This window comes from Arvicanthis niloticus, chromosome 6 (assembly GCF_011762505.2).
Source record: "Arvicanthis niloticus isolate mArvNil1 chromosome 6, mArvNil1.pat.X, whole genome shotgun sequence".
Taxonomy (NCBI): domain Eukaryota; kingdom Metazoa; phylum Chordata; class Mammalia; order Rodentia; family Muridae; genus Arvicanthis; species Arvicanthis niloticus.
The window spans coordinates 76,589,759-76,607,213 of NC_047663.1; the positions used below are offsets into that span (position 1 = coordinate 76,589,759).

General features: G+C 43.0%; 1 long non-coding RNA gene across 1 annotated transcript in view; it reads right to left on the reverse strand.

Moving 5' to 3' along the window:
- The window catches only part of LOC143442828 (uncharacterized), an 87,791-nt gene extending 71,303 nt beyond the window's left edge, over positions 1-16,488 (reverse strand). The window contains exon 1 of the long non-coding RNA XR_013111343.1: positions 16,290-16,488. This is a non-coding gene — a long non-coding RNA (uncharacterized LOC143442828). The remainder of the gene's footprint in view (positions 1-16,289) is intronic.
- Positions 16,489-17,455: the final 967 nt, after the last annotated feature.

Consider the following 17,455-nt stretch of genomic DNA (forward strand, 5'->3'; position numbering starts at 1 on the left):
GTATATTAATGTCTGCTTCTGATACCTAGTTGGGGGTCACCTGCTAACTTGCTCCAAGGCAGGCACAGAGAGAGAGAGAGAGAGAGAGAGAGAGAGAGAGAGAGAGCGAGAGAGCAAGAGAGAGAGAGAGAGAGAGAGAGAGAGAGAGCGCTTGATCCACTCCTGTGGGTCTTTTGAGGTTTCTAGGGTTTGAACATGCTTTTAACACACCAGTTCTGTGTTAGTTCCTCTTGTGGCACCATCCATGTGCTCCACCATCTCTCATCCTAGTACTTTGTACAGCAATATGGGAGTTAGAGGTAGGTAATCCAGAAGCTCATGGGCCAGCTAGCCTGGCATGTATCAGCTGAGGAGGTAGAAACAAGAGAATCCTTGCCTCAAACAAAATGAAAGGAGAGAAATAACTCCTGGTAGTTTTCCTCTGACCTCCACACATGCACTGTGATATGTACACAATTACTGTGATGTGTACATGTGCACGCAGAGAGAGAGAGAGAAAGAGAGACAGAGAGACAGAGACAGAAAGAGAGAACCCTTCCAATGTCTTTGCTCAACTCTTCTACCTTGGGTCTACAAAACTGATTAAAAGCATCTTATAGGTAACGTTGAAACAGATCTGAAATGCGAGTCATCATAGTCAAGATTATGCTTTTGATACTTGACATGATATTTGGTAGCTTTAAAAAACAAAAACAAAACTATTGGGACTTCAATATAAAATGTCCCCTCCAGGCTCATCAGAATGCTTGATTCTCAGTGGTGATGCTATTTTGGGAGGTTTGGGAAATTTTGGTGAGTAAGACCTAACTGGAGGAAGTTGATCACTGTGGATGTGGGTCCCTGGTATCTTGTTATTGGCTCCTGCCTCATTCTCTGCTTCTGGTCTCCCATAAGCTCAAAAAAAAAAAAAAAAAAAAAACCCAAAAACAAAAACTCTCTACCACACGATTTCACTGCCAGGCTTAGATTTTTCAAAACCTACTTTTAATGAGGGTTCTTAAATGCTTTAACTTTCGTTCTAGCCCACCACCCACCAGAGAGAGAGTAGAAAAGAAAGTTCAATAGAGTGAAGGAAGACGTGAATCTGTTTAGAAATTGTTCTTTGGGGAAAATTCAATCTTCATTGTCAGGATATCAGCAGTTCAGTTCACAAAAAATCAGCAGCAGCAGCTCAGTCCACTAGCAAACACCATTCAGGAATCAGCAATGGCAGGTCAATCCAGAAGAAACAGCAAGGCTCTGCCAATTGCCTCAAGTCCACAGAAGTGGGAAGAAGCTGCAGGAACTCCATCAGTTCTTTGAAGGTATTTTTCTCTATGAAGTCACAACTAATAATAACTAGCAAAGAATGATAAGGTGAGCTAATACCACACAGCGGCATCCACTGTCTGGTGGGTTATATTTATATCCTTCCCAAACATCATGTTTTCTCTCAAGCATCTGCTCTAGCAAAACATTACATGGCCTTTTACCAGGCTGCTTCCATAAAAACACCATGTGTCTGTTAGCAAAACAGCCTCCCATGTGTCTGCTTCAGCAAAAACATTCACTCATAAGACAGTTTCCAGAAAAACATCACATAAGACAACTGAGTCTCCAAAGAAACCAGAAATTTTCACATCACTCTATTCACTAGCATGAAGCCACAGAACTATGGACTGACCCCTACGAAACCATGAGCCAAAATAAATCCCTCTTCCCTTCAAGTTACTCATTTGGGCCTTTGGTCGTATCTCTGCAAACTTAAACAATACACAACTATCACAGATTCAGAGTCTTCACAATATAGACCTTGTGATATATAATTCACAACTTGAAATTAAACAAAATAAAGAATTTTTTAAAAAATGAAAATCACTCTCTAGAGGTGACCAAATGCCTAGATGACCCAGATGTGGTGATAGATAGATAGATAGATAGATAGATAGATAGATAGATAGATAGATAGATAGATAGATAGATAGACTTAAAAGCAACTCTGCTAAATAACTCACAAGAGAATAGACTTACAACAAATTAAAAATAAAAAATCTTTAAAAAGGAAGAGAGAAGTATTTTAAAACCTAGTAGAAGCTACAGAAATTAAAGAATGCACCTGAATTTTTCTCTAAAAAATATTAAGTAAGCTTAATAATAGAATTAAAATAAGAGGAAAGACCAGAGGATCAAAGAGAGAGCCATAAAAATTATGTAATCTAAAGAATAAAAATATTAAAAAGCAAACATTTAGTCAAAGAACTATTAAATATTATCAAATTAATTAAATATTAAACTTACCATGTTTAAGTTACTTTGATGGGCCTATAATATAGATAGTTAGGTCACCCATAGCAACTATGGCATACAGAATGCAGAGAAGAAAGGCTGGGACAACTAGAACTATGTCATTGCAAGAGTTTTGTATATTTATGCAAGATCACAAAATATTCATTCAAATTGTAGTGTACAAGGCAAAAAATATTTTACACTGCAATCCTTAGAGAAACCATTGATAATAGCTGAAAGTAGCTGAAGAGGCATAGCTGACAAATCAATAGAGAAATTAAAAGGATTTCCAAAGAACATTCAGAAAATCTAAAAGAAGAAAATAGGAATTACAAAGTGAGAACAATCAAATACTGAAAGGTGATATGTCTAAGTGCTATTGCATCAATAGTCATTAAAAGGCAAAAACTCATAACTCTGGTTGTTGTTAATAGTGGAACCTAAATGTAGGGTAAGTGGGAAACCCTTCAGAGAACATTTGAAATTTCCTGTAACTCTAAAATTTTTAATAAAATGTAAAGTGTTTTATAAAAGAGATAATGGATGAAGCACTTCACATAATCAAAAAAGTGAGAGATTAGATATAAAAGGGAGACTTAATGAAAACCTTTTTGCACAGAAGTGTTTTAAGTATTTTAAGTAAGTGTTTTAAGTATAGACATGTAGGCAGAAAAAAAAACAGACATCCCATGGGTTTCTGTGCAGTGTATAGATGTACCATACAGAGAAGAATTGTAAGCCTAATAAAACTGAAATTAAAGATATATGAAGGCAAAGAAGTCATATCAAAGATAAAGATATTACAAACTAATTGAGGGTCAACTCATCAGGAAGATGGAGTATTTATAAATATGTAAATTCCCAATGAAAACTTATCAAAATACATGAGGGACAGACTGGTAAAGTCAAAGGAAGTAGACAAGTAATAACCATAGCAAAAAGCTTTAAATTTTCTCTCTCACTGACTGATGAAATGAGCTGGGTAATGTAATGGACACACAAAATATTAGTAGTTTATACCAGGAAGAAATATTGTCTCTATCTTTCCTTCCATCTTGTTTCTTGATACATTCTTCCAGGCTGTTGCCCTTATCTTTGTTGGCCCAACACTATGTTCTCCAAGTAAGAAGAACAGATGGGGGAGGGATGTGTCCTGCCACCTACATATTTCTGCTCACATATCATTGGTCAGAATTCAAATACATGGCCCTTTCAGATCTGTAATAGGATAAGAAATGTAGTCCTATTCTCTGTAACCACATGGTCTTCTTTAAACCAGGGTCCTGGTAACATAAAAGAATGAGGATCTGTATTAGTTATTATACTTGTCTCATTGTATTACAAAATATCCCACAAAAGCAACTTAAAGAAGAGTTTCTTTTGGCTCACGGTTTGTGGATGCAGTCCATCATAATGGGGAAGACACAGCAGCAGGAACTGTATGTCACGTTATCACAGATATTAAAAGCAAACAATCCAGATGTCATTTGGAATGGCTTCCTCTTTTAGCTTGAAAGGTAGAATTAGATTTTACAAACAGCCTGGATTGGAGCATGTGCTAAATTCCTCTCACCCAGGTCATGTGCTGAAACCTAACTCCCACAGTGATGGCGTGTGGAATTAGGATCCTTTGAAGAATGATTTTGTCATGACAAAACAATTTCAAGGGAGGTTATTTGTCCTTTCTACCAAATGAGGACACAGCTATGGGAGGATCAAGCCTTCAGCAGGCACTTAGTCTACAGGCGTCTTGGTCATGAGTTCTCTTAGCCTTCAGAACTGTGAGAGATAGACGTGTGTCATTTATAAGCCACAAGCTTGCAGTACTTTTATTATAATAGCCTGAAGAGACAGAACAAAAATAGGTAGCAAGAAATAGAGATGCTGCTGAACAAGTACTTCAGTTTCAGAAATGAGTAACGTATCGTGGGTAGAGGAGTTTTGAGGTTCATGCTACACAAAGCCTACATCGCTGTGAATGGACATTAAGGGGAGATTTTAGCCAGCGCACAGAAAAGAAACAGGAAACCTTCAGAGAAAGCCTCAGTGCTCGGGGAATCCCAAAGTGAATGTGAGCAGAATTGATAGGAAGGTATTGTATTTCTGTGGAGACATGTATAGATATTGACTCACCTCAGATGGGGGAAAAACAAAAAAAACAAATAAACAAAAAATTAAAGCTATTGCCAAAGTCCAATTAGGTGAATCAGTAGGTTTACTGGGGTCACTTATAGAAGCCTAGGTGACTCAAATGAAGTTCTGTATTACCAAAAGCCCATCCCAGTATGAGCGACAACTCAAGAAAACCTGAAACCTGGAGCTCTCTGTATAACTTCCAGTGACTCCATAAATTGAAGGATCTGTCCTTAGCAACATTTATTGCTTGTATAGCCTTTTTAAGAACCAGCCTTGTGGATTTGCTTTCAGGGATTTCCTGAGACTTGTGAGTTGCTTGCTTCTTGAGTGTTAAGGAGCATTCCTTACTTCATTTTAAAGGAAGTCGCTACACTACAACAGCTCATTCTGATAAGGTCTCAAACAGAAAGGAGGAATGTATTGTTGGACAGATGAAAGGCAATCCTTGCTAAAGCAGGAAAAACTTGTCTGAATTGTGTTCATATGCCAGTATTTCAGGGAGGGCAGAAGCTTAAGTAATGAAAACAGGTCTTTATCTGGAGTTATTTCTAAGCAAAGTGTTCAGTTTGTCTCCTCTGGGAACTTTAGTAAAATGAGAGAAGAGAGAATCAACTTCGACAGGATTGTTTATCGATAGGGAAGCAGCACTTTTTAAAATGCGAATTCCTGGCCTATCCATATTGGAAAAGATGAGAAAGGCTGTTTGGAAGGGTATAAAGATGTACCACGTGACCTGGTGGTGACGTTAGCATGGAAGTTGGGTATGTTTTACCAACACAATGGACCAGTGATTTCAGAGGCACACAGGAGACCATAAGCCAAGTGTTCCATAGTAAAGCTTGCTGACAGGTTGCTGTGTCCTGGAACTTATGCTGCCCTAGGATTGGCTCCAGCAGACCTAGAGGCTGTGTGAATGGCTTGGCTTGATTGCCACCCACCACCACTACAAGGGTACAGACAATATATTTGTTATCCATTGGATTCTGTCTTTGGTGTCCATAACCTACGAGTATGTAGCTGCCTCTGTTTGCAGTTCAAGGGATGTTCAGAGAACCCTGGGGCAGAACCCTAGTAAATTTTAACCACAGAGACACGACCACTGTAGGGAAGCCCCACTAGGGTATCACTCAGTGAAACTATTGGTGTAAAAACATCCCTGAGATCCCCACAGCCAGCTTGAGACTCCAGCCTGTGTTAGAACTTCAGTGAGGACACGACCTTCCAGAGGCTATGATTAGCAGGGGTGAAGGAACAACCACAGCTCAGCAAACCTGCAGAAGCAAGCCTTCCTCACTAAGTCTAAAGGCAAAGGCTAGACTTAAGACTCTTCCTAGGCATTAAGGTTTGCAGATTACTTGAAACCTGTTACCGCTTTTTTTTTTCTTATTTCTCTCTTTTACAGTGAGACTACACTATGCTTGCCCCACCATTAGGTTTTGGAAGCACATAACGTTCACTTTCATAAGCTCACAGCTGGAGAGCAATTTTCCTCGGGATGAATCATACCTTCATATCTGACTTAGATGATATTTAGATGAGACTTCAAAATTGATGATGGAACAGTTAAGACTCCGGGGTTACTGGGATAGAGTGGATACAATTTACATTTGAGAAGGGCATGTGGGGGGAGGGGGAGTAGCAGATTGCAATGCTGTGGTCTGAATTCTCGTGTGCTGCATCTCTCAAACTTTGTATGTTAAACCTAAGTCTCAAAACAATAGCATTATGAGATACCGCCATTTGGGAAAAGACTCCATTTAGTTTCATCAGTGCCTATTTTGTTAACTTTTCCTGAGGACACGTACACAAGTGCATACTCACCCATGACAGACCACAGTATGAGTCCACCAACGTCCATTTTCTTAAATCTATGAGTTTATCAGGTCAAGGGGTTGCTTACCAGAGTGTGGTGACCCCAGAGCACCTGCATTGCTGATAGAGTCTCACCCTTGTACAGATGATGACCTCCCCATAGCATTCCAGTTCCCTCTTCAGTTAACCCACCTCCCTCAGAAGACTCCAGCACCTCCCGAGACAGCAAAGCCAGAATCAATTAGGATAGATGTGCACAAAGCTGGCAGGGATGTGCAGGGGTGTTGGCTGAGATTTCAGGTGGGACTCTGCTAATCCTTCCCACTTCCTCTTCCTCTGAGGAAACATTAGCAGGACTGCTCTTGAAGGTCTCTTGAGGCAGTCAGTCAGAGGGACGCTGATCAAAATAGCAACGCGTATTAAATGCTCACAGGACAACATTCTACAGCAGTGTTCTTAAAGAAATTAGCTGAGCACGCTCATAGACACCTGTAATCTTAGCAACGTGCGAGATGGAGGCAGGAGGATCATGATTCAGAAGATGGCCTGGGTTACATAATGAGACCTTCTTTCAAAAAAATAAGTAAATGAAAATGATGTTCTCAAAATAAAGGAGCTTGGGTGGCAGCTCTGCCCCCAACATCCAAGAATCCAGAGGAAGCAAGGATCCCAGGCACTCGAACTCAGGCAGTATCCTAGGTAAGCAGACAGCAGGGCCCGCCCTAAACAGGGAGTAACTGGGAACCAAAAGGACCCAGGAAGTCACTCCCAGCCTGGAACACTGGTTCCTTCCTGTCTGGGCCAGAGCACTGAGCAGATCTTGGGTGGCAGCTCTGCCCCCAACATCCAAGAACCCAGAGGAAGCAGGGATCCCAAGCACTCAAACTCAGGCAGTATCCTAGGTAAGCAGACAGCAGGGCCCGCCCTAAACAGGGAGTAACTGAGAACCAAAAGGACCCAGGAAGTCACTCCCAGCCTGGAACACTGGTTCCTTCCTGTCTGGGCCAGAGCACTGAGCAGATCTTGGGTGGCAGCTCTGCCCCCAACATCCAAGAACCCAGAGGAAGCAAGGATCCCAGGCACTCGAACTCAGGCAGTATCCTAGGTAAGCAGACAGCAGGGCCCGCCCTAAACAGGGAGTAACTGGGAACCAAAAGGACCCAGGAAGTCACTCCCAGCCTGGAACACTGGTTCCTTCCTGTCTGGGCCAGAGCACTGAGCAGATCTTGGGTGGCAGCTCTGCCCCCAACATCCAAGAACCCAGAGGAAGCAGGGATCCCAGGCACTCGAACTCAGGCAGTATCCTAGGTAAGCAGACAGCAGGGCCCGCCCTAAACAGGGAGTAACTGGGAACCAAAAGGACCCAGGAAGTCACTCCCGGCCTGGAACACTGGTTCCTTCCTGTCTGGGCCAGAGCACTGAACAGATCTTGGGTGGCAGCTCTGCCCCCAACATCCAAGAACCCAGAGGAAGCAGGGATCCCAAGCACTCGAACTCAGGCAGTATCCTAGGTAAGCAGACAGCAGGGCCCGCCCTAAACAGGGAGTAACTGGGAACCAAAAGGACCCAGGAAGTCACTCCTGGCCCGGAACACTGGTTCCTTCGGGTCTGGGCCAGAGCACTGAACAGATCTTGGGTGGCAGCTCTGTCCCCAACCTCCAAGAACCCAGAGGAAGCAGGGATCCCAGGCATTCTAACTTGGACAGTGTCTTAGAAACTACTTCTCAGATCTGAGGCCTAGATCAGACCTCTGCCAGGTCTGCTGTTGTGTGGACCCCAGATTCCACCTGAGACATACTGGAAGGTTCACTCAATCAAGATCCAGAGAGGAACAAATGAACTCAGAGCTTCAGACAACATATCCTGAGATATTCTAGAGGAGACACTGCACCCAGAACAGCAGACACCTAGCTGGACTACTACCTTGGAGGCACCATATCCTGAGGCATCCTAGAGGTACCACTGTAATCAGTGCAGCTGGAAAAGATCACAGAGACATCTGGACCCCTAGGAGATCAGACACAAGCTAGATAACTAGAAAGACAGGTTTCAGTCAGAGACAGCAAGTACAGGCAGCACTAGAGTTAACCAGATGGCAAAAGGCAAGAGCAAGAATGTAAGCAACAGAAACCAAAGTTACATGGCATCATCAGAACCCAGCTCCCCCATCAAAGCAAGCCCTGAACACCCCATCACACCAGAAAAGCAGGAATCAGAATTAAAATCACTTCTCATGATGATGATAGAGGGCTTTAAGAAAGACATAAATAACACTCTTAAAGAACTTAAGGAGACCACTGGTAGACAGATAGAAACCCTTAAAGAGGAAACACAAAAATCCCTTAAGGAATTTCAAGAAAATGCAACCAAACAGGAAAAGGAATTAAACAGAACCATGCAGGATCTAAAAATGGAAGTAGAAACAATAAAGAAATCACAAAGGGACAATACCCTGGAGATAGAAAACCTAAAAAAAAGATCAGGAGTCATAGACACAAGTATCACCAACAGAATACAAGAGATGGAAGAGATGGAATCTCATGTGCAGAAGATACCATGGAAAACATTGACACAACTGTCAAAGAAAATGCAAAATACAAAAAGCTACTAACCCAAAATATACAAGAAATCCAAGACACAATGAGAAGGCCAAACCTAAGGATAATAGGTATAGATGAAGGGGAAGACTCCCAACTAAAAGGACCAGTAAATATCCTCAACAAAATTATAGAGGAAAACTTCCCTAACCTAAAGAAAGAGATGTCCATAAATATACAAGAAGCTTACAGAGCTCCAAATAGTTTAGACCAGAAAAGAAATACTTCCCGACATATAATAGTCAAAACATCAAATGTACGAAACAAAGAAAAAATACTAAAAGCAGTAAGGGAAAAAGGCAAAGTAACATATAAAGGCAGACCTATAAGAATTACACCAGACTTCTCACCAGAGACCATAAAAGCCAGAAGATCCTGGACCGATATCATACAGACCCTAAGAGAACACAAATGCCAGCCCAGACTACTATACCCAGCAAAACTGTCAATCATTATTGATGGAGAAACCAAAATATTCCATGACAAATCCAAATTTACACAGTATCTCAACACAAATCCAGCACTTCAAAGAATAATTGGTGGAAAACTCCAACACAAGGAGGGAAACTACAACCTAGAAAAAGCAAGAAAGTAATCTTCCAAAAACCCCAAAAGAAGATAGTTACACAAACATATCTCCACGGATGTTAGCCCAAAAGCTTGGATTAGCGAAGACTCAACCCACAGACCACATGAAGCTCATGAAGAAGGAAGACCAAGAGGGGATGCCTCAGTTCTACTTAGAACGAGAAATAAAAATGCTCAAGGGAGCAAATAGGGAAACAAAACATGGAACAGAAACTGAAGGAGGGGCCATCAGGAGACCTTTCCACCTGGGTATTCACCCCATGTACAGCCACCTAATCTAAACACTGTTGTGGATGGCTGGAAGTGCATAATGTGAGGAACATGATATAGCTGTCTCCTTAGAGGTCAGCCAAAGACTAAAACACTCAGAGGACAATGTTCACAATTAACCACTGATATGATCAGGGGTTTCCCAATGGAGAACTTAGTGAGAGGACTGAAGGAGCAGAAAGGGTTATTGACCCCAGGTGGTAAGCAACAATACCAAACAACCAGAGCCCCCCAGGGTCTAAACCACCAGCCTGGGAACACATAGGGAGGGACCCAAGACTCCAGAGGTATATGTAGGGGAGGATGGCCCTGTCAGACATAGGTGGGAGAGGAGTTTCTTGGTCCCATAAAAAAATGAATGAAAAATGAATGAATAAACACACAGTGGGGGGGGGATGTGAGGGCGGGGAGGGGATAGTGAGGGGGGTAGGTATGGTCACTGCCTCATAGAAGCATGAGGAGGGGGATGGGATAGGTTTCTGGGTGGTGGGAGGAAGTAGGCTAAGGGGATAAAATCTGAAACGTAAATTCTACAACCAATTTTAAGAAGCGGGAAAAAAAAAGTCTTCAGAACCAACATCTTTAAAAAAAAAAATGTCAGCCCCCAGGGGGTGGGAATTTTTTTTTTCTTGATACTAAAACTTGTTCTGAGAATTGTATATTGCAGAATACACAGCCTTGGTGTATCTACTCATCAAGCATACTGAGCAGACCTGCCCAAACCTCTGATGTCCTGGAATTCCATCTGGATTCAGTGAAGACACAGCATCAGAGGCTTATCAACTTACTCTCCCCCCACCCCTCTTCTAAAATCTCAACGCCCTTAATCAGCTTGAAGAAGTTAAAGAAGAGTCAGCGCCCCTATTCCCTGAGCTTGGGGACTAATGTGATTAATAATGGTCTGTCTTTCTAGGGACAAGTAGTGGTTTTGTTGGAACAGGGGGGATTAGCTAGGACTTACTGCATAGCCATAACCTACTGGTAGAAATCTGTATAATTATTATCAAGATGAAGTTATAAATTCTTAAATGGTACAAAATTTACTTTGATCTCAAATTTAAGGTTTTCATTGGTACGAGCCTCTTATTAATATAAAAATGAGATGAATATTGATACGCTCATGGGCATTGTGCCTGTATAACACATTTAGGAATACAATGCCTAGACCCAGCCCTTTTTTAACTTTTTTAACTGATTTGGGATGGTTAACCTATGAGTTAAGGGACTATAGCAAATTCATATTTTTGAGTTTATTGTTAGGGTGCTTTCCATATTTTACTTAGAAATAGCCGAGAGGAGTTAACAGAAAACAGTCCAGGTTACCTTACATGGATAGTTGGTTTTCAAAGCATCAGAAGTCCATAGAACTGATGCTACAAATATTTATATATTAATGTTCATATTGATTAGAGACCTGTCTGCTCCTGACAGCTTCCTGTCGTGGATTCTAAGAAGAAATTGAGCATCCTTGGAGTTACTCCAGTTGTGTGGTAACAGCCACTAGGCAAGAATTGCCTCTCTCCATCTACAGACAAATTACTGTCCAGAAAAGGACACACATGCAGAATAGTCGACTGATTATATCTGCCTAGACAGAGTAATCAGTCCTTAATAATCCTGCATCACCAAGGTCTGTCAGATGATTCTGGGCCAGAAGGCTGAAGATTTGATGCTCCAACGTTCGGTAGTATAGGGGCTTTTCAGGTGTTCAGAGGTCTCTATAAATTGGCTAAGTTTTAGAAGCTATGCTTTGTGCTTCCCACAATTATAGTTAACTCAGTCATTCTGGATTTCTGACGGGGTTGAAAACTTATAGCCTCATAGCCAATCCTGGCTATTTACCTTGAGAGAAAAGATTTGAGTGGATGGTCGTCAGCTGACATTCATCCTAAAGCCAGGTTCAGAACTAAATGTTTTAGTTAGGATAGATGACAGAGGTGCTGGTTAGTCAACAAAAGGATGGACTGGGTATTAGGACTATCTTGTACCTCACGGGTACAAATTGGCATAATTATGCTCTAATTTTATTTTGAGAGAAAAGTTTCATTTTAACAGGAAGGGTGATGTGTAGGAGGAGCTAAGGTGGGAGGAGTACTGAGAGGAAGAAAAGGAGTAAGAAGAGGAGGAGAAGAAGGATAGGAGAAGCTAGGTGATGAAAGAGAGAAAGAGGGGGGAGACAGGGAGGCAGATATTCATGTATCTCCACCAGTCAAAGATAGTTGTTATATCTAGGTCGGTCAGTGGGTTACACCTCTGATTGAACAATTCCAAACTTATAAAGCTTATGATTAACATTATTTAAAAAAATGTATAAATGCAAAAAGGAAAATGGGGCATAGGATAGGGGTTTTCTAAGGGGGGGGAATGGGGAAAGGGGATGGCATCTGAAGTGTAAATAAAATATCTAATAAAAAAAAAGAAAAAAAATAAAGGAGCTTGTTTTCCCCGCTACCACATGAGAACACAGCAAGAAGACACTACCTGAGAGGAACAGACCCATGTAAGATACCAAATATGCCACCATCTTGATCCTGAAAATCTCAACCTCCAGAACCAGCAGAATAAAAAACTGAGGGTTTTTTTTAAGATTTATTTATTTTATGTATATGAGTATACTGTAGCTGTCTTTAGACACTTCAGAAGAAGGCATCGGACCCCATTACAGATGGTTGTGAGCCACCATGTGGTTGCTGGGAATTGAACTCAGGACCTCTGGAAGAGCAGTCAGTGCTCTTAATCACTGAGCTATCTCTCCAGCCCCAAGATAAGGGTTCTTATGGTATTATGGTTGCTGGTGCCCATGAGCATGGAGATAGGAAGCCATGGCTGGCCTGTTTGTTCCTGCTGCCTTGGTGCCTGAAATGCTATATGACACATCATAGAGGCTCAGTCCCCCTTACTAGAGAAGTGTGTGTGTGTGTGTGTGTGTGTGTGTGTGTGTGTGTGTGTGTCCCAATTTGATGCTCCCATAGCTTGGGAGTTTCTGGACCTGTTCCACTAAAAGCACAAGTCAGAAATAATTTGGGGACCAATTTGACAAGAAATGTTAGGAATCTTCTAAAACAACTTAAGGAATGAGCAAGAAAGGAATGAAGGAGAAGTGCCGTGGGTCATGTCGAAGTGGAAAACACTTCATGTGAAACCCTGCATACACTCAGCTTGCCTTCCTTCCTTCCTTCCTTCCTTCCTTCCTTCCTTCCTTCCTTCCTTCCTTCCTTCCTTCCTTTGTAAAGTCTTGTCAGAAACAGACTCTCATCAAGGGTCTTTCCCATGGGCTTGTGGGGATCCTGAGAGCATTTCTTTGGATTAGTTGACATCCCTGTTAGAAGATGAGTAAGCTGATAGTTCAGGATAACACAGGGAATCACTGCCAGTTAACACTATCCTAGAAGATTCCATCAGACTGTAGCAGGCAGGGGCCTGAGAAACAGGAACAGGAACAACCAAATTCTGACTGTGGGAGGAGCCCAGATCATAGCAAGCAGCCAACAAGAGCCAAGCAGAGTAAGGAGAGAAGATACATACCAGCCCGACCCAGAGGCGACCTAGGACAGAGGGGACAAGAGGCAAGGAAGAGTAAGAGGCGTCTCAGAAGTCTGGTGGCATTGACTCACTCCCCAGATGTCTCAGGTGCTAGAGAACTGTTTGTTGAACAGAGCAACGGGCTGTGAGCTTTGTTAGTTTTAGTTTTTTAGTAAACACTTATATCGTGTTTACTCTGTGCCCAGCCCCATTCTAAGCACTTAGCAAAGATGAACTTGAACTTAGCTAGAGTGCTGCCCTTATCACAAGTCAGGGTTTAAGAGCCAGCTCTGCCAGTTTCTGGCTGTGTGACCTTGGCCAGCACCTTGTGCCTTGTGTGGTTCATTTATCCCCTATATGGGGACAGAAGGGGTGAAGGTTTCTTATGGTTACTGTGAAGAGTCCTTGGGCTAAGAGCCATAAAGACAGTTTGTGGACTATGAAATGTTTTACAAATGATTCCTGCTGTAAGAATGAAGCCAAGGGTTGGTTCAGCCTCTAGAGAAAGCAGTAATCAAAAAAAAAAAAAAAAAAAAATGTCCTTTTCAACTTTTAACTGCTTCTGTCTCTTCCATACCTTGTGCGTTCTGCAGTTGGACGATTTCATTCAAGCCCTGGTTCCTAACCCATTAGCTACATGACTTCAGGCAAGCCTCTTAATCTCCCTGTGATTCTGCTCTCTCCTCTATAAAACCCGGGCTAATAATAGATCTTCTCCATTGGGTTGAGGCAAAACTTTTAAAAGAGAATGAAAATAAAGTACTTAGGACAGTGACCTGGAATAAATGCACCGTAAATGGTGCACCTCTCTGATCTTTTAAGCCTCACAGTGTTACAAAGTAGGGATAATTATTGTGATTGTCTGCATTTCCAAGGAGAAAGCAGAAGGCCAGAAAGGTTAGGTAACTTGCCCGAGTGTGCATACCTAGGAGCTGATGGAGCCAGCATTCTTCGACAGGTCTGTCTGCCTTGGGCAATTTTGTGGTTGCTAAGCGAATGTTCGCAGCTGTCCATAATGACACACCAGAAACACACAAGGGAAACTTGAGCCAAAAGAACTAGAATTACAAAGTTGGAAAAGAAAGAGAGGTGACAAGAACCTTACTTCTCCTTAAGTGCTGAGTTATTAGCAAAAAGGGGGAGGGGGAGGGGCGGGGAGCCGGGGGAATGCAAAGCCTAGAGATGCCAGCAATAAGAGAGGCTCCCAGAAGCCACCTGGCCCCACCTGGTGCCCAGGCAGCATGATGGAGCCTATTGTTTGTAAACCAAACTCGCGCTTCTTCCTCTTGGGCCATGACCCATACAAAACTCTTGTTTAGGCTGGAGCTCTAGTCAAAGGGGTCTGAGAGGGAGGATATGGACCTCCCCCGATCAGGCCTGTCACCCTCTCCACCCCTTTTAAACTATTCCATGCACTTGAACATGGCGACCTAAAAAGCCACATATAAAAAGGAATGGAGTTTTAACATGACCTGAGACGCCTCCTAGAGGAGAGGAGAAGCATTACAGGAGGAGATGTAACTCCCTTTAACGATTGAGTCATTACAGAGTTTAGGTTGGTTTGCCACCAAAACCCGAATGAGTTTGCCAATATTTGCTAAAGCAGAGGGTGGGTAGGTCTTCTGCCTATTTCTGCTTTACTTCTCAGTCAGGAAGAGCTCATTTCTTCTCAGAGTGTTCCTTCAGTCACTCCTTCTGTGCTCCATCAACATTTACTAAGCTCCTACATGGTGCCTGGCACTGAGCTGGAAGGGACGCAGTGAAGAACAGGACATCAAGATCTCTGTCCTCACCAAGGTTCAGCTTAGGTTGCTGAGTGGCAAGCAAGTAAGGAGGCAAGGAGGGCGATCGTTCTAGACTTCCATAAGCAACTTGCAAGGAAGTAACAGAGGAGACAAAATCTCTGAGATGGAGGTTTAGATGGGGATTGGGGCATAAATGGAAAGTTGACACTGAAGAGACGCCTAAGGTCGAGCAACCACCGGGGACATATGGCAGACCATATATACATATGTATATATTACACAAATGTGTATATATACATATGTATATATACATATATTAAGTATTTACATTTATACTTATATATACATATATCTTTTTAAAGTGTATCCATTTATTCATTTTACATTTCAATTGATGACCCCCTCCCAGTTCCATACACACAGCCCCTCTCCCATTCCCCATCCCCCTTCTCTTCTGAGAGGATGGCGCCCCCCCCCCCCCCCGTATTCCCCCAAACCTTGGCACAGCAAATCTCTGCAGGGTTAGGTGCATCCTCTCCTACTGAGGCCAGACATGACAGCCCAGTTAGGGGGACAAATTCCACAGACAGGCAACAGTTTTAGGGACAGCTCCAGTACATAAATCTTATATTAGGACAATATATTTCCTTTAGGTTCATCCCTTGGTTCTAATTACATATTCTGGGCCCAGAGGCTTTACTGTTTCAATTTTGAAATGAGAGCATCTAACATTTGCACTCAGTGGTCATGTTTCTGCCTTCACCCAGAAGATCTACATTCATCTCCAGAAGCAACCTCACTGAACTGGGAGACCCAGACATTGGCAGCAGGCATTGGAAGCAGCAAGTTACCTACAGCAAGGATCCAGAAGAATGGGGAGGTCCCAGAGATTCTATGCTGAGGCCATGTCTTGGATCTCAGGGGTCCATTACCAGCACTTCCCTATTTTTTATTTCACAGGGCAACCTGCTAACTGCTGGCTCCAGTCAGCCACTCATTTTTCTGGCATTGGGAGGGAGTGATCAGGGTTAGGAGCCTTCAAGGACTCCCACTGGAAGTCTCTCTCTCTCTCTCTCTCTCTCTCTCTCTCTCTCTCTCTCTCTCTCTCTCTCTCTCCTGAAAACAATTTATTTTTTCAGGGTTAGAACCATGCCCTGCCCCCTCCAGGTTTGAACACCAAAACAAATCCAGCTGTCCCCAAGGCTGGGCTGAAACCACAGGAGTTTGGCTGGTGAGCCAAAGAGCCAGCAGGGAGAGCCACTCAGAGGCTTGCCCCTCCAGATTCCTGCTATGCTCTGCACCAGGGCAGAGAGGCTGCATGCCTAAGACCCAGCTCCAGTCTCATTAGACTCACCAAGCAGTTCTCCAAGGACAGGAAGTCTGCCCTCCTCGCCGGTAGGTTCCTAGGCAGTGGAGGCCCACACTGCACACTTGAGTCCTCTGAGCCAGCTGATACCCATGTCTTGCCCACCTCAAATCATCCCCTATTGCTTTGGGGCTCTTAGACAGTCAAGGAACTTTAAGCCCTGAAGCTGGACACTGTGGTTCAACTGTTATCTGGGCTTCGTTTAAGAATTAAAAACAGGCTGTTCCTGTCTTCTCACACTTTCAACCCTGGGGTCAGTGGGGCAGGACTGAGTAAAGACTTCCAGAGGCTGTGGCAGGGAAGCAAACAGTGTGGCTATAAGAACTGGACACTGTGTCCCACTCCCTCCCAGGCGGGGAAGTCGGAACAGAATCACACACACACCGTCTTGAACTGTTCTTCAGTGGCCTTCCCATCACTACCTTTACCTTCTGGGTTCTTCTCTCCAACCTTTATTTGCAGATTTGATGGCCCTCTTTTCTCCCTGACCACTCCCAGACTCTGGGCATGGGTCACAGAAAGTCCACGCAAGTGCCTTGGAAAGACGTGGCTGATGCCAAATCACCCTCTTTGTTATGCTAGGTTGGGGTCAACCATGACAGTGAGCACCCCAACCCACTTACCTCATACTACTTCTGGTTCCTACACATGTCTCCCATACCTCCATCTGCATGCAGATCCCGGAGAAAGGACTCAGCCCAAATCACTAGAAAAGTTCTACAGATGGCTTCATATCTCTATATAAAATACCAAGGGTCTGGTTGATGTTTTATTTTGACTTTCAATTTTTGCCTATGTTTAAAACTCAGGAGATTTGGGTTTTGGGGTTTTTTGTCGTTGTTGTTGTTGTTGTTGTTGTTGTTGTTGTTGTTGTTGTTGTTGTTGTTTTAAAGTATATTTTAGGTTGCATGGAGAAAAAACAGATACGGGGGGCTAAGATAGAGAACAGTGCCTGATCTTTTGGGCCCTAGGTGCATGGCCTATGCCTCCAGGCCTCACTCCTACCTGTGATAATGCACATTTTTTTTCTCTTCCCTGCTCATTCCTATAGGAATTCCAGGTTCCCATTTAGTTCCAAAATCCAATTGCATCCAACCAGAAAGTAGTTTGTCCCTACAATACAAGTCCATATATCAATAACAGGTCAAACTCTG